The sequence below is a fragment of the Rhinichthys klamathensis genome, unplaced genomic scaffold (genome assembly GCF_029890125.1).
Source record: "Rhinichthys klamathensis goyatoka isolate OS25496 unplaced genomic scaffold, OSU_Roscu_1.1 h1tg000105l_1, whole genome shotgun sequence".
Lineage (NCBI taxonomy): Eukaryota > Metazoa > Chordata > Actinopteri > Cypriniformes > Leuciscidae > Rhinichthys > Rhinichthys klamathensis.
In genome coordinates, this window is record NW_026606644.1 from 2057119 (window position 1) to 2075783 (window position 18665).

At 36.8% G+C, this 18665-nt stretch overlaps 1 protein-coding gene across 10 annotated transcripts in view; it reads right to left on the reverse strand.

Annotated features, from left to right (window-relative positions):
• The window catches only part of mbnl1 (muscleblind-like splicing regulator 1), a 71040-nt gene that overhangs the window by 20781 nt on the left and 31594 nt on the right, over positions 1-18665 (reverse strand). The window lies entirely within an intron of this gene.

Here is an 18665-nt window from a genome sequence, read left to right on the forward strand (position 1 = left end):
AAATTAAATCTGTTCATCATATAAATCGATCGAGTCTCTTCAGAAAATTTTGACTAAACCGCTCAATTCAAATGGATTAGTTTTACTATCTCTTTATGAACTTTTTGAAGCGTCAAAGTGGTCGTTTTACTGTAAAACAAGAAAGAAAAAACAATTAAAGGGATAGTTCACCCAAAAATGGAAATTCTGTCCACATTTACCCACCCTCCAGTTGTTTTAAATCTGTATGAGATTCTTTCCTTTGCTGATCACAAAAGATGATATTTTGAAGAATGTTGGTAACCAATGAGTTGATGGACCCCATTTACTTTCACAGTACTTTTTATTTTTTATTTTTTACATATACTATGGAAGTCAATGGGGCCCATCAACTGTTTTGTTACCCATATTCTTAAAAAAAAAAAAAGAAGAAAGAAATAAATGTATACAGGTTTGGAACAACTTCAGGGTGAGTAAATGATTTTCATTTTTGGGTGAACTATCCCTTCAAGAAATTAATTCCCTTTTTGTATTCCTCTTTTGAGCTTATTTTTTTTAAGTGTCAGTGTTAATAAAGGGTTCTTGCATCAAATATTATTTAGTTCTTAGTGATTTAGTTTTAGGTGACCATTTCCACCCTCTCTGACCCTTTAAATTAAACAAATAACAAGAAGTGTCTTCTCTTCCTCGTCGATTTGCTGACGTTCCCTTTTACAGCTGGACTGAAATTCCAGAAAATCAACTCAGCCCATCTCAAGTTTCAGAAAGTTTAGCTGACTGTACAAGGATAAGATAGAAATCTAGAAGTCAAAAGGCATTTTTTTCTGACTTATATCATCTGCCAATAGTCTCTATACCATGATCTAAAATTAGTTTAGCTGGAAGTTGACAGGGAAAAAAAAGTTATATTGCACTGCATTGCTCACTTGCAGGATTAACATGATAAACAGGTTTACAGGGAATCAAACAATGTTCAAATGTATAAATGCAGTGTCACTGGTATGTGGATACAATTATTAGCCTAGATTAAATGATGGTGTGTGTGTGATTTTACAGGGATAGAGGAAGGTTTCATCCTTGTGTATAGTGTCAGCCGCTGCTGTCCCTCAGCAACAGAGTCCCTTTGTGCTTGTGCTGACTTACAGTTTTCTGTCGGACATGTTTTACAATGTGTGCGCGTGTCCGAGCTCAATAGCGATTTATTTTCCCTTCATTCTGTGCGTGTATATTACTGAAATAAGTCCTGCTCTTCCTTTTCACTAATGAAGTCAATTCATTCTTATAGAAACTGTTTTCCAACACATAAGAAAAAAACATGCTTTGGTAAATCATAATTATGATGACATAAAAAGTCAAAATTCCGAGACTCTAAGTCATAAGATGTAATGTTGAAATTGACAAGTCAAAATTATGAGATTCAAATATAAGACAAAAAGTCACAATTATAAGACACTAAGTCATAATCAAGATATAAGTCATAATGATGTAGTCAAAATTGACAAAAACTATTGAGACAAAAAGTCCAAACTATGAGATAAATAGTCAATTCAATTGTAATAAAAATATTACAAAAAGTTAAAATTATGAGATACTAAGTTATAATTACGATATAATTCATAACGTACATAGTCATAATTTCAACTTTTTAATCTCATAACCGTTTTTGTCATAATTTACCAAAGCATAAAGCTTTTTTTTTCTTATGTGGCAGAAATGTATGCAATTACTATTGATCATACTTAGGGCTAGTGATTTAAACAGACCCCTGTTTAATTGAACTCATTTAGTTACACCTTGGTGTGAAACTAAATTAACTAATTTTGTGCCAAGGATATGAATGATACCTCAAAACATGTGGCTTTTAAAGAGAAATGTGCTATCGTTTTTCTAAGCAATCGGCAGGTTCAGATCAGTGGACAGTTTTTACATTGTAATAACTCAGGACACCTTAGCAACACCATAGCAACCACCCACAACAGTGTTGTTAGTTTTACACCATATTGTTTAGAAAATGGTATATATATTTTTTTCTGAGGACTGTCCATCTCTCGCTCCATCTCTGACCACAGTTTTGTGGCTGCCGGGGAAAGAGAGAGAGAGAGAGAGAGAGAGAGAGAGAGAGAGAGAGAGAGAGAGAGAGAGAGAGAGAGAGAGAGAGAGAGAGAGTTCTCGTTAACTCTTTTCTCGTTAACAGTTTCTTCGCCTCTTTATTTTTTCCTCGATGCACAGCCCCTTCTGACACTGCCAAGAGCTCTCACGGTGTGGGTTTGTTGTCATTGTCTAACGCCTGTCAAGATTTACTTACACATATCTCACGCAACCACACGCCTGGCTCATCTGGAGCGAAAGGCTGGGGTCAAAGGTCACGGAGCTGTATGCCGTAATTAACGTCATTCAGATACGTTTACTTCCATACACAGATGTTGGGGACTTTCCTATTGAGACAATGATATTTTCTATCCTATGATTACCTTATCAGCGTGAGATTACGTGGATCTCAGTAACAGGATTAACAGTGTTCACAGTGGCTTTACGGCACTACAGCCGATTAGCAGCAATGTGAGCTGTCCAGTGTGACATAGGATTAGGATTATAATCCCGGGATTATCCGTATAGTCTCCATGGGATTATCCGTTCCTCCCACCTTTACCCTCAAAGTGGGAGTGATCTCTTTCAGTTCCTGTGCAGGGCTTCTCAATGCAGCTTTGGTCTCTTCTAAATACTTTCTAGTTATTTGTATTAGATATGGTGCCTAAAATGTGTGTGTGTGTGTACTCACTACTGGTATTTTACAATATAAAATTTTTTACTGTATTTTTGATCAAATAAATGCATTTGGTGAGCATAACAGACTTCTTACAGAAACTTTAAAAAAAATCTTAATTATTAAATACTTATGTGTGTAAATATATGTACTGCATCATATATATATATATATATATATATATATATACACACATACAAACACTATAGGGCTGTAAAATGCTTGAATCTGATTGGTTGACGAACGTTCTAAGGTGTGCAATTATGTTCAGAGAAACGCATGGCTAAAGTAGTTCCAGGCAGTTCTTGATCGCATTACAGTTCCGTATCACTTCGCCAAAGGATTTCAGTTATTTCAAAGACCCTTACAGCCCACAGAACTAAAACCCACAGCGACAGTGACCGAGCAAATAAATATAGTAAACAACACAAAATCACGTTTTACTCTCTTTCTCCCGCTTTCTCTCCCACTCAAACACATACAGTAAGGACACACACACTCGCACAGAAACGTGTTGTCAGCGCTGCACTGACAATTACTGTATATCAGTAAAATAGTTTAGCAACTTAAAAGCTACATGACATTTCTCACTAGCGAGGTAATAACGGCGCTGTTTTTGAAGCAGATACACAGTTTCGCTATTAGTAGAGACACTGCTGCCAAACAAAATAGGTAATTCACATACGCTTAATCTCTCTCTCTCTAATAACTGCATTATTCTGCTATCAACGGCTCGAGCCTCAGTTACTACTCTAAAATGACGTTTTGGAATGAGGAATGGAGGTTGTGGGATGAGATGCATTAGAAATTAGAAAGGACAAAAACCTGACAAATGTCTTGATATACATCATCTGACCAATGTTTTGCGGTGTGGTAACCGTAGTATAAGTGGAATAATTGACTCTGGTCCATTGAATTATTAAAAAATATTGCACACCTGAAGTGTAACTTTACTTGCTTTTCTAATGATCCATGGCCCGTCATCAATAACTCCTTGCATACAGTATATAAAGTGAAGGAAATTCAAATTGTACTTATTATTCCATCAGACTGCCAAAAGATAATAGATTTTTTAAACAAACCTGGACTACAAATACAATTTGATGCTATTTGCTGGATAAAATGTAACGTAGTGAGGTAATGTGAGAATGATATTAATGCGTGTAATGTTTACTGTTGCATCCTCCATACAATTTCACATACTATTTAAAGTAGGGAGTATAAATGGCTATAAGTATACAGTAAACACTATGCTAATATTGCATTTTAAACATAGCTCATATGAGACAATGTACAGACCGCCGGTTATTACCGCAAAATAAACAACCACATGTTGATCAGGGATCTTGTTTCATCCTGTAGGAGTCTATTTTGGGATAATGTCCAGCTGACTGTATATTAACCTACATCTTCTTAGCAAATAAAGAACTAAATGGATACGAATATGTATAATCAATAACTACATAATCTGTAATATGCATTATCTGAGTTTATAAATGTAAATAAATTTCATTTACAAAGATAAAAGCATTAAAAAAGGACTCCTTTCCTCTCTCTTTCTTCATTATTCAAGGACTTTGATAATTGAATTCAGTGTGTTTTCTATCCTTTTTCATAAATACACATCAGAATGAGCTGGGCTTAGATGGAGGGCTCTGTTGCTAGGATACCATGACCACGACAGACACGAGGTTTGAACAAACAGTCTGTGGAGGGCTGGTCACATCTGTACCATCGCTTGTGTGTGTGTGTGTGCGTGTGTTTTTAAAGAACCCCACACGCACAACCTCAAAAATGTCTGTAATTATATGCATTTCACCTATAATATGATGCTTCACGAACACAAAATGCACATGATTTGCTTATTATGGCACTACAAAGTACATTTTGTTTGCTTATGTGATATGAGAAAAATTGTATCCCCTAAAATGGAGTGCTTCACGTGTACAGCACGGTACAGACCAGTGTGTTACGGTCACTGCGCTAATGAATAATGCAGTTCGGTGACCCCTCCCTCTTAATGATTGATGCATCGGGGTTGATGATGCATTTCCTGTCAGTCAGAGCTTTGATGACTCAGCCTGTTAAGCTCTACAGGAAGTGCAGGGTCCAATTCCAGAGTTCACTAGAAGCTGAGTCACGCAGCGGTGAAATCTCTCTTTCACAGCGACACCCCCCCCCCCACCCCACCCCACCCCACCCCACCCCACCCCACCCCACACACACACACACACACAAATAGGTCAGGGTCAGGGTGTTCCTGATAAGCTGTCTATCTAACTCTTTCAGGGGCCAATTAAGGTTTAAAGTTTTTAAAACTAATATGCATGTCCTCCAGTACCAACATGACTCCCAGAGTGTTTTGCACTAGACTAGACCAAACTTTTTTTTTTTCAGTGGGACAGCAAATTGTTGTGAGTGATTTTTAAAGGGGTCATATAATGGTACATGCACTTTTACAAGTTGATTGTACTGAAATGTGTGTTGGCAGTGCCTGTACACAACCATCATAAAATGATAAAAATCCATCCAGTGTTTTTGTTTTAATCTCCTTATATGTTTTCCCGTCTCAAATCAAGCCGTTCGACTGTGTGACGTCACACGCTCGGAAGCCCCTCCTACGATTGTCGATTTTCAGCAACGTTTCAACACAGACCCGCCCTCGCTCGTGAGCGAGCTGTCAATCATAGTCTGCGCGGACCGGCGCGGTCATTGTTGATATGCTGGAGCACTGTCTATGAGCAGAATGGCGTCTAAGCGATTGTGGTGTTCTGTTCTTGGGTGTAATAACGAACACAGCAGTCATTTTAATGTTCCTAAATCCAAACCGCTGAAGACGCAGTGGCTGAGTTTGTTTTCGAAGGGAATATTCCCCACGAGCAACGTCAATGCTTTCATGTTTGCGCGAATCATTTCTCACACCAGACTGCTTTATAAACGAGGGTCAGTATAAGCTGGTTTTGCTAAGAAGCTGCTCCTGAATAAAGGATCGGTACCAGCTATTCGTGTTCCTGCTGAACCTCTAGAACAACTGAAGTGAGTGTAACGTTTTATTAAACTTTATATTAATATTTATATTAATCTTTGCAAATCGCTAGCTGCACGCTTCACAATGAATGCGTCTTAAGGTTTACACTCAGGGTACATTACGGCATGTTTTCTATGCATGGCGTTCTCAATATAATTCATAATCCCACGTTTATACTGAACAACGCGTTATGGTTATTGTGTTACAAACGGTGTACGCACAGAACAGAGAGGCGGAGTCAGCGAAGCTCATTATCATTTAAAGTCATATGCACTGAAACGGCGTGCTGAAAACAGAGCTGTTTTTGACCAAGTAAAATAAGTGTTTTCTTACAATACTAATGAGAATTTGTAATTAAAGTATATTACAAACTTTTAATTTAGACCCTAAAGAATCATACTAGCTTGTACAAAAATGGCATTATATGACCCCTTAAAAAAAAAAATCTTCTGATGGCAATTTGTAGTTTGAAGGGCTAAACATGGCTTCCTCCACTTCCCGCTAGTTAGTTTGTACTAATAACTAATGTACTAAAGCTGTGTTGAAAATCTAGGGTTAAAAATGACCGACCTTTTAAAAATTGCTTGTAAATCGCTTGTTATGCTTTATTATTACCAAATATTGGATTCAATCTTTTTGTCAACTTGTTTTCTTTTAATTCGCCTTTGGCTAAGCCACACCCTAGAAGTAGATTGACCAATCACAGCGCAGCCAAGAACGAGCTCCCACAGTGGTCCTACACTTTTTCACAGCGCTCCATTGACTTTAACACAGGCGTCTCATATTTTTGGTCTCGGCAGGCTATTACTGTCGTAGTTTTATCAAAAATATGGTTAAACGTTGTGCCTGGGGGATTTGTAACACAGATACGTGTTTCCCAGAGAGGTTGGAGGGGGGTGTGCGTTTTTTCCCCTTCCCAAAACCGAAGTCAAATCCTGTCTAGCACACGCTGCTAATAAATACAATGTTATACCCGCGTAGTCCGTTTGCTTTGTAATAACGATTATAGAAGTGAATAGAGACCTACCCAGCTTTGCATGAACAGTGTTGCTCCTTGATATTGTTAGTCCCAGCCTCCGTCTCGATTAGTAGGATATGCGGTGGTTCATTTTTTGACTGTGACCGGTATGCTTTTGCCTCTATTTGGATGCCTTATTGTTCTTTGCGTTTCACCTGTATGTCATAAATATAGCCTTCGAACGTATATTGCAGCCCCTTTTGCCTACTTCTATCGGACACTTTATTTGCTGCTTTATAAAAGTTTGATAAAATTTCAGCAGGAAGAGCTGTCACAGCATAAGCCATGTTGATACCAGACCCCAGATGAAGTTTGTTTGTCGGACGTAGCAACAGTAACTAAGGGGGGTGGGGCTTAGCCAAAGGCGAATTAGGACAGGTTTTGTATTTCTTTTTGAAACTGATTGATCGTAGGCCTCATTGATCTGAGCTTAAAAAAAAGCATAATTTGTGGATAATTTGATTAATATTCAACAAAATATAGAAACACATTTGCACTGTTTTATCACACTAGTGTGCTTTAATGTTTAACCAGGAAGTTCGTTTTGAAATGCTTTTATTTTGTACAAAATGGAACAAAGTCACACTTGTGGTGTTCCCGGTCTAAAATGACCGGCCTACAAATCTGTCATTATGCTAAATACCCAATACTTACAGTTTGTTCACATATCTTTTTTAGTTTTCTTCTTCTTTCGAGAGGTGATCTAAATATTCCTGGCTTGAGACTTTGTAAATTGACAGGCCTGTGCTGAGGGTCTATGGATGTTCTGCCCTCCAGGTCTCCATGACTGTCATGTGACTGAAAACTATGAATACCAAGGATTGCAGTCTTTGATATTTGACAACCTGGCCCACTATATAAGCCCTTATCCTTTTATACTTGGTAATACAATGCTTCCTTTGATATCTACCATAGTACTGAATGATTAACATGTTCGTGTAGCATGTTATTTACATTAAACTCTGGGTGATTCAAAGAATACTTCGGTACTACCATGGTACATGTTGGTACACAAAAAACGCACTGGTAGATATCCATAAAAACCATGATAGAGCTATGGTAAAGAGCAAGAGAGAGAGAGAAAGAGAGGGGGAGGAGGCAGGATTTAGATGATTTTGTTATAACATATTAGGAAGGACAGTATGTCAGATAAACAGTTTTCTCGGTCTGCTGGTTGTGTTCACGCTCTGTGTGTGTGTGTGTGTGTTAGATCTCAGTGCTGGCTCGTTACTATGGCCTGATCCAGGAATGAAAACGTCCTCTGTGGATTTACTGCGCTCATGTTTATGCTTTCAAACAGTCATTTATTCTCTAATGAATGCCCAGTGTGTCTGTGTTTTCTGTGCGTGTACATTCCATGAGTGTGCTGCTAACAGCGGTCCGGCCGCGGCAGGGCATTCGCTGTTCTGTCTCCATACATGGTGAGACGAGTTCAGTCCCCTTCTCTAGTGGCTGTTGAGTGTGTTGAGGTGGACTGCATTTGCTTAACGTTACTGTAATCACACATTACTCACACAAGACCACTGAACATAAGATCGATCTATCTATCAATCTATCTGATTGCGTCTATATCTATCTATCTATCTATCTACCGGTATCTATCTATCTATCTATCTATCTATCTATCTATCTATCTATCTATCTATCTATCTATCTATCTATCTATCTATCTATCTACCGGTATCTATCTATCTATCTATCTATCTATCTATCTATCTATCTATCTATCTATCTATCTATCTATCTATCTATCTATCTATCTATCTATCTATCTATCTATCTATCTATCTGATTGCATCTATCTATCTATCTATCTATCTATCTATCTGATTGCATCTATCTATCTATCTATCTATCTATCTATCTATCTGATTGCATCTATCTATCTATCTATCTGATTGCATCTATCTATCTATCTATCTATCTATCTATCTATCTATCTATCTATCTGATTGCATCTATCTATCTATCTATCTATCTATCTATCTATCTATCTATCTATCTATCTATCAATCTATCTGATTGCGTCTATATCTATCTATCTATCTATCTACCGGTATCTATCTATCTATCTATCTATCTATCTATCTATCTATCTATCTATCTATCTATCTATCTATCTATCTATCTATCTATCTATCTATCTATCTATCTATCTATCTATCTATCTATCTATCTATCTACCGGTATCTATCTATCTATCTATCTATCTATCTATCTATCTATCTATCTATCTATCTATCTATCTATCTATCTATCTATCTATCTATCTATCTATCTATCTATCTATCTATCTATCTATCTGATTGCATCTATCTATCTATCTATCTATCTATCTATCTATCTGATTGCATCTATCTATCTATCTATCTATCTATCTATCTATCTATCTATCTGATTGCATCTATCTATCTATCTATCTGATTGCATCTATCTATCTATCTATCTATCTATCTATCTATCTATCTATCTATCTATCTATCTATCTGATTGCATCTATCTATCTATCCGTGTATCTGACTGCCTGTCTATATTAAGATCAATCAATCTATCAATCTATCAATCTATCCATCTATCTATCTATCTATCTATCTATCTATCTATCTATCTATCTATCTATCTATCTATCTATCTATCTATCTATCTATCTATCTATCTATCTATCTATCTATCTATCTATCTATCTATGATAGATAGAATGACAGACATATATGTAGATTGATAGATAATCTACTGTATCTATCTGTCTGTTTGTCTATCTATTTAAGATAGAAAATAGAAAGAATGAAAGACAGATAGATAGACAGATGGATGAATGGATAGATAGATAGTTGAAAACTCTGACTTTGGAATCTTTACAGCAAAGTTTAAGACAAACACTTTGTCAAACAAAAAAACTGCAAAAAAAAAAAAAGGCTGCATTAAATCTGATAGCTGAGAGAAACAATTCAGATATTAAAGAGCTCTCATTAACTTTATGACTGAGAAAACCTAACAGATACAGTCATACATTAGTGTCTCAGTAGCAGAATAATGTTTAGCTTTGAATTTAATAGGTGTTCGGTGTTGTAAAAACCCTGTCAAGAGTGTTGTGTGTTTGCCATTACTTAACGAAATGTAAACAGAGCGAGACACACAACTAAAAAGACCCTCACCCTTCAGTCTCAGACTTTGGAATGTAAGCTTGGTGTCAAAAATAGCCAAATACAGAGAGAGTGAGTGCGTGCGCACACACACACACACACACACACACACACGAGTTGATACGGGGTCAGAGATGACGTGAGCTTTAAAAGCCGTGAATGTGTGCAACATGAGATTGACCCGTCCGCCATGATGGCTTCTGTATTGAGTTTGGCCGAGCGCTGGGGGCCGTATTCCAAAGCGCTGAGGTCTTCAGACGTACAAGATCAGCTCCTATAAACGGGAGGATGATGGTATTGGATCCCAGGCTACAAACTCCCTTAAAAAACTTGCGTGCTAAGTCTGCTAACTAAACAGTCCAAAACAAGACAAGAACAACAATCTATTATTCAATATTTTTCTGCAAGAAAAGCCCAGAGGTTCTTAGCTCAGGATATCTGAAATATGTTCAACGCCTCAGATATTTTTCCTAAAGTTAACAAATAATTCAGGGATTTGAAATGAATGTAAAACATTTTGAAAACATAGCTCAGATAATTTGGTCTTGGAAGTAATTTGTGAATGATATTCAGTGTGATTTTAGTGTTATCTGTATAATATTGTAGTATTTAAGTATTTAAATATAAGTTTTCAATTTAATTTTAATTTAAGTTTTAGTAATTTTGTCAATTTGATTAGTATTTTATATATATTTCTATGTAACTTTTATGTATTTAAATTTAAGTTTTAGTCATTTTAGTACTTTGTTATGTTGACAAAGCATTCAAAAATGTTTTTACATTTTTAATTAATATTAATATTTTATTTTATTTCAGCTTTATTTCATTACAAAACACAATTCTTTATTAGTTTGCTTTTAGTTAACAATAACAAAACTGAATACACTCAAATTAACAGGCTCTTTTTAGCAACCACTCAAAACACCCAAGGAACTGCAATGCAAAGGCAAGCACAACTCACATTTTCTCTAGGAAAAAAAGGTTCCCATTGTTTTCTAGGAAAAATAATTAAGATATAAAAGGTGTGCTATTTGTATTTTTTCTTCCGCAAGAGTATCAAGCTTGTGGGAGAGAACATATTTAACCTATACTGAAATAATCATAGGCATTGGGTCGATCTGAAAAGAGGGCAGACAGGGACATTCAGCCATGTGTCGCTGATATATAATCATAGACGCCTTCCTTTAAAGAAAAAAAAGGGTAAAACCATCTAAAAAAAAAAAAAAAAACCTCTGAATTAGTTGCCATTTGGCATCTCCAGTCAAGAAAATCCAGATTAAATCATTTGCTGCCAAGACTGAGTCCATTAGCTGTAAGAAGACTTTGCTAATGGATTTGCGGACGTCGGGTTTGAAGCTGGTAAAGTCATACATAACAATGCAAAGCTCTTAAAAGACAATTAACATCAGGATCATGTCCAAAAATGTCTATAATGTCATAAAGTCACATTGATCAAGCATCCTTGGTAATGTTATGCAACATCACTAAAGTAGCGCAACATTTGTCTGAGATTCAGGCTTCCACACCTCGCCATTGAAAACAAATCCCACTAACAACATCTCTTCTCAGCATCTAGCCTTTGTAAATGTATTCTTCTGTTGTCCCCATGCAATCTTTGCCTGGTTCTGTTTGATTTATGAAACAAGGGCAGGCTCATGATTGATGGATGAATTCTAAACTAACCCTGAAAGGTCCTTATAGTTAAATCAGTTCAGGTTTAAAGCTGGAGTGTGTCATTTTTTGCGTCCCCACACAGTAACATGAGCTCAACCAATACTGTGAGTTTGGGGCGGGGATATCTGTTTGTCCAACCAATGGCAGATGGCGGGAGCATTCAGGAAACCTGTTTGAAAACACTCATTATTTTAACACGTTTTTGTGATGCTAGTGGGACAAAATAACACACTTAACCCTTAAAACTCACAGTAGTTACACAGAAATTCTGGTACACAAAATGGCACCTAGGAATTCTCTAAAAACCATAGACTCGCAATTTAAAAAAGCTAAAAAAAAAATAATAATATTACATTGTATGATAAAAATTCTGCAGACCAGCAGCAACATAAGTAACCAAGGGCCAGATTTACTAACAGCTTGACCCAGTGCAAAATCCTCTTTTGGCATTAAAAAATCACTGTCAGGATTTACTAAAGGCACGCAGTGAAAAATGAGCGCTAATAAGGCGTGGACAGGGTTATTTTTGCAGCTGGCCTTATTGCATATGCATTTATAGGAGTTTCTCTTTCAGACACAACATTTATGGGAGGAGAGCATTTAAATGAATCATGCAAGGCGATTTACTAAGGTTTCAGCTACTCAATTTACTGGTATTTGCACCATTATTTAACGCCCCAAAAAAAGCATGTCTAAGGGGCTGTTTACACGACACCGTTTTCAACTAAAAACTTTTGAAAACGGGTTTCAAAGTGCAAGTTTTTAAAAACGGTCTCCATGTAAACATAAACGCGAATCTCTAAAGACGACGTCATGCTCATGCGTATTACGTGTTCAGTCGTGTTTCATCGCCATCTAATGGCCTGGCAGCAAAATACAGCGTTTTTAGTCGTTTTCGCGGATCTGTGTGAATGGGGGTCGTTTTGACAATTGTGTCGTCTGTACGCGGAAAACTCAAAGGAAAAACTTCTCCGTTTTAAGCATATCTTGTCATGTAAACATAGCCTTAAACCAGACGTTAATTTGCGCTGCTCTTGGTAGATTGCGTTGGTCATTATGGTAATGATCCGGCTGCGTCGGTTCTTTAATATGCGTGTCGTCAGTAGGTCACGTGCAGAACTTTCCACTCCCATCTGAGCTATTATGGGATTGCTCTCTCACGCTAATTTGCCCTGTTTAGTAAATCAATAAACATACAAAACAGAATTCAGCTGATGTGCGGTTGCATGTGTACACATACCGGCTATTTTACATCGGCTTTGAACATCCTGTCAGCATTCAGATTCGTCTTGTCTGACTGAACAAGGTCAAAGGAGTGTTCGTTACCAGCAAACAGCGCCATTAAAATGGGAAGAGCCCTCTGGTACATCCATAGACAGTATAAGAAAGGGTACATCACATAATTGCACAACTCGAGCCAAAATGGAGAGATGAGCATTAAAGGGGAGTGCTGGTCCCCTCTACTACTGGTTGATCTCAACTTCACCTCTGTCGGATTGAGCTTGTGAGGGCTGCTGGGAAGGGAAAGCATATTTGACTATATTCAGGCAAATGATTTGCATGATATGCAAATACACCTCGTTGAGAGCATAGATACTTGAGTTGTGTTTCTTGATGACTATGTGTGTGTGTGTGTGAGTGTGTGTGTGTGTGTGTGTCTCCCCACATAAGTGTGTTTTAGATGCCTAGTCATGTGATACCTGTTCTAATTATATCATCTGAAAGAAGGCCATCCACGGTCTGCTCTAATCATTAAGCTGTGAGCTGCCCTCATAATGCAGTGACATACATAAAAACATAAAAATGACTGAGATTCAACTTCCATAATGTGACGTACACTATCGTTGAAGAGTTTGGGGTCTGTAAGATTTTTTATGTTTTTGAAAGAAGTCTCTTGCTCATATTAAATACAATAAAACAGTAATATTGCGAAATTATTACAATTTAAAATAACTTAGTAGTCTATTTGTGAGTAAATCAGAATATTCAGTGGGAAATAATGAAGGACAACTATATATTTTCCCATATTCGTAAATACGAGGTAATGTGTGTGTGTGATTTTAGCCAAAGTAAAATGTGTGTTTGGCAGTTTCAGATTTGATTGCTCTCTTCTTTTCAATTTCAAAAACATGATGCATTTTTAGCAGTAGTTCAGCAAAATGCAAAGCAAAAATGCGCATTAGGTGTGTAAAAAGTGTATTTAGCTGAGAATCATGGGAAATGTAGTTTTGTCATGTAAGCCTGTCACCTCATAAAGTGCATTTTCTGGCAAGCTTTTCTCTTTTCTTCATGAATAGTAGATAAAACGCATACCAATTGAACTGTACTCAACTTTTACAAATAAATCTCTATGACTTGAAAAGTGGGTCGAAAAAAAGAGCTCCCAGTTGTAATTTTGACATTAAATATGATCATTCTGAGCAGACAAAACCATTTTCTACTTGAAAGTTACAAACAAACACTGATAAGCTGTACACAAGCCAGGGACATTTACATAGGGATAAATGCTCTTTGGCCTCATGAAGTGGTCTTTTCATGGATGAGGACGCACCTACTTGGTCTGTTTTGACCCACACTTAGATCTTCCCACCAAAAGTATTGCAGTGGCCATCTCTGTGGACCATATGGCTGGCCTGTTTCTTGTTAGAGATGAGGAAACTGGCCGGTCGGCTCAAACATCTCTCACCCACGTCAGCTTTACTCAAAGCCACTTTTCCACTCTATGATCTTCCATTTCGCTTGAAGCAAAAGTGTAAAACAACACCGAATTCATAGCTGTTCCTCTCTCTCTTTCTCTCTGAAAATCAGTGTTATTTTAACAGGTTCCTTTTCCCTCCATATTAAAGCTCTCCTTTTCTGTCAGTTTTATTTACTTAATTTGTGTCACATTCTCTATCTCTGACAGTCTGGTGATATTTATACAGGAAGAGATAACAGATCTATCATTCTGTCAGATGGAAGGATGATAGATAAAGTTGAGCAGTGTGTGTGTGTGTGTGTGTGTGTCTGGACTTTGGCCCATGGCAGTCAGCGTCAGCAGCCTCACAGTGTGCTTTTCATCCAGCCAGCATGATCCAACATGGCCAAGAGAGCTGTTACACACACACACACACACACACAACAATGTTCTTCTCTTCACATCTGCACTGAAACAATTTCTTTAGATCTTTACCTCTCTTTCTCTCTCAAACACACACACACACAAACACACGAGGCAAGCGCTAGATTCACGACTCTCACTGGCCTGTATTCACAGTAGATCTTCACACGATTCATCTGTTTTTACTCAACCTCCTTTAGAAAACAGTACTGTGGCTCTAGCTGTGAGGTATGACGACATATTTGTTTAATTGTAACAAATTAACAGTAAGGTCTTTTTTAAAATAAATTTATATTTTTATTCAGCAAGGACTCGTGGATCAAAAGTGACAGTAAAGATATTTATAATGTTACAAAATATTTTTCTTTCAAATAAATGTTCTTTTGAACTTTTCTATTCATCAAATAATCCTGAAAAACTATCACATTTATACAAAAATATATTTTCAACATTGATAATAATAAGAAATGTTTCTTGACCAGCAAATCGGCATATTAGAATGATTTCTGAAGGATCATGTGACACTGAAGACTGAAGTAATGATGCTGAAAATTCAGCTTTGCATCACAAGAATAAGTTATATTTTAAAATGTATTAAAGCCGTTCTTTAAACATAAAACAACAAAAAAATAATAGTACCATAGTACTTTTTTTGTAAATGTTGTATATTTATTGAAAGTGTCTCTACTACTGGATGTGTCTAACAAAAACAAATGTCTAATGTGTGTCTTCGTGTGTGTGTGGAGGGGAACACCTGAAACGTTGCCACAGTTTCCCAGCAGACCCGAGATTTAGCTTGAACCCCCCTGTCAGTGTGTGTCTGTGCGCGTATTTGCTTTACTCCTGCCGTGTAAAAATAGATGGAAAATTACAAAGTGGCATTCCCTACTGCTCTGGAAGGAAGTGGTCATGCACACACACACACACACCACACACACACACACACACTCACTCTCTCTCTCTCTCTCTCTCTCTCTCTCTCTCTCTCACACACACACACACACACACTACGTGGAGTTGTTTGAAAAGTCCAGGTGATACAAATGAACAGCTAATAAACTCATAACGTATGTTTTTAATATTTCAGCGTATTTAGACATTTTAATAATTTAGCACATGTGTTCTTTTTAATATTTAAATATATTTAGTTACATCAATAATTTAGTAGCTCCACACTAAGCCAAACACTGGGCGATATGAACCAAAGTAATGGATTGGTGGAACTTCAAGCTCATTCTGGACAGATGTAACACAGCCCATAATTCATTTATCAAAACATTACTGGAAAAACCTTTTAGACATCCTTGCTAAGACAAGGATTAAAAAATATTTGTAAAATTAATTCATTATACGTATACATTTTTTTTATATAAAATTGTATTAATTACATAAAATAAAACGAGTAAACTTGAGCACGTTTCGTTTTTTTTTTTTGCCAGAACTTAAAATAACAATCGTCCACCGCTTCAAACATCTCGTCGTAACAGAATGACGTCTTCCTTCTTTAAACACCAAACATTAGATGCATCTGAATGGCAGAAAGTTGTGAGAACCCTAGTTTCTTCTGCTAGGCATTACAGACTTTTCAGTCTCTGTTGACTCAGACTTTCGGAGAGAACCAATCTTGGGGTCCGCACTGTTGGATGTGATTTTTGGTGTTATTAGAGGGAAAAGCGGAGGGCTCATGGACGAGGATCAGATCTCTGTGGAGTTAGCGGTTGGTATCAGCCTGTTCATCATAGAGGATTTTGTTCTGGAGAGAGCAAATACTCCGTTCAGAACATGGGACAGGAAATGGGAATGAGGGAAACACATGCATTAGCTTCTGTGAGCGGCCTCTCTCTATATATATTTCTCATATTTGGGGGATTTGTACTAATACCAGTGGCTTTTTGCTGAATACTCAAAGGGTTTAAAAATACAATATAGCCATATAATTATCAAAATGAAATGAAAACCATTATCGTGAACACCAGATCTCCAAAACCTTTTGGAGTTTTGAGAGCTTAATGTTGTCTTGCTCATCCAGGCTCGGGTGCTGGTGGTTTTAGAGTACATAAGCTGTGCTGAGTGTCTCTTTGACTGACCAAATGAGGAACTGAACTGAAAACCTGCAGGAAAGAGCAGCGCTGAGCAGAAACGCTCAAGCACCATCTCACCAGGGTAATTCCACACATAAGACCTCATCCTCAGTCTTGTCCAAACATAAGAGATTCAGTGTGTCATTAAAAGGCAGCAAAGCACAGAATAATCAGTTTATGTTTAGTCTTCTCCTCTCAGAGACCTGGATTTGGACATTTGTTGAAATGTTTTGCAACTTTGAGAGTTTGCAGGAACTTCTATGCAAAATGCTGAGGATTCCAGTCATATAAAGGTCAAGAAAATGCTCTTTTACTCTACATAAGACTTGTGTTCTTTAAGTGACAATGATCATCGCAGTTTCGATCCCGCCAACATTGGTGTGTTGCCATTGTGATGGGCTCCTCCCATAAGTCTTGTGGTCTAGACCAGTAGTTCTCAACTGGTTTGGCAATAGACCTTATTCAGAGCAGCGCCATGACGGGTATGAAAGTGAGGCTGTGAGGGATAGACCATGTTTTCAATGGCACCCGCTGTAAAAAGCTGTATAAAGCTCATAGATCACTTATAATTTTGTCTACTGAAACTTCTTGGGAAGATATTTTTGCAGTTTTAAATAAAAAAAACACACCAAATAACAGCAAAACCCATGTCTATCTCTCACAGCCTCTCTTTCATTGCCGTTAAAAATCAAAGATGGCGCTGCTGTGAATAAGGTCTATGGGACCCACATTTTCCAATGGTCATTAAGCCGTGACCCAAATATTTGGGAATTTGAACCAAGCCAATTTATTTATCAAAAATGGTTAACACACATGAGTACTGTAAACATAACTAGACGATACTTTGACGTTTTGTTCTACAACAATTTTGTGAAGGGGTTATGTTCATTTTTTTGAAAACGTACGGTTTTAATAAGTAACTAAATAAAACAGTTTGGCGTGTGAGTGTCTGCAGTGTACGTTGTAGAACAAAATGTCAAAGTATCGTTAAGTTATGATTACCACAGGCTTTATTTTACTCATAAAGTGAAAAACCCCATTGGAAAATCTCGAAGGAATTAGACTTCCGGGTTCTGATGTCATACCTGCATCACTCTATGGAAATGTAGCTCAGTGGAATTACAAAAAAAAAAAAAAAATTCTGGCAGAAGAGCAAAGTGTTTACAGAAGAGTCAACAGCTTTCATATGTCTTTGTCAAAATAAAAGTCTCGCATCAGAAAAAAAAAATATTTAGAAACAAGTTTTTGTTGTTTCTTTGACTTCACACTCCATGAACCACTCAAAACGGTCTTGTGAGTAGTACTCGTCTAGACTACTACTTTAAAAGAAATTCCTATATAAAATTCACTGTGCTTTACAGTGCAGTTGATTTGCATTTTTATAAACTGTGTGGAATGCTCACGTTAGCATCCAAGTATGAAGAAGAAATTTATGACTAAAGCCTCAGCCGTGTCATTCTAAGGTAAAACACTGGCCCATTTATACAGCCAGATAATATGGAAACTAATCTTGCTTATTTTCATGCTCATAAAAGTGCTATTTGACTAGTAAAATGAATAAACTAGTCAAACTTGGTAAAAAATTCATAATCAATGAATGAATAACTTTGAATATTTGCATCTTTACAAACAAAAACTGCTAAACTAGCAGTTCTAGTCTACTAGCAGTGAGGGTTCTAGTCTAGCTAGCAACATTTTCCAGTCTCACTTCTCTTCCAGCTCTTCTTTTCCTGTCCTTTCGGTATCATGGTCAAAAGAAAAAAAATCATCAAAAGGTAAAAAATAAAAAAATAAATAATTAAAATGTATTTTTTAATAATGAATAATACAATTAAAATAATACAAATTATATAAAATAATGAAAAATATATAATCATG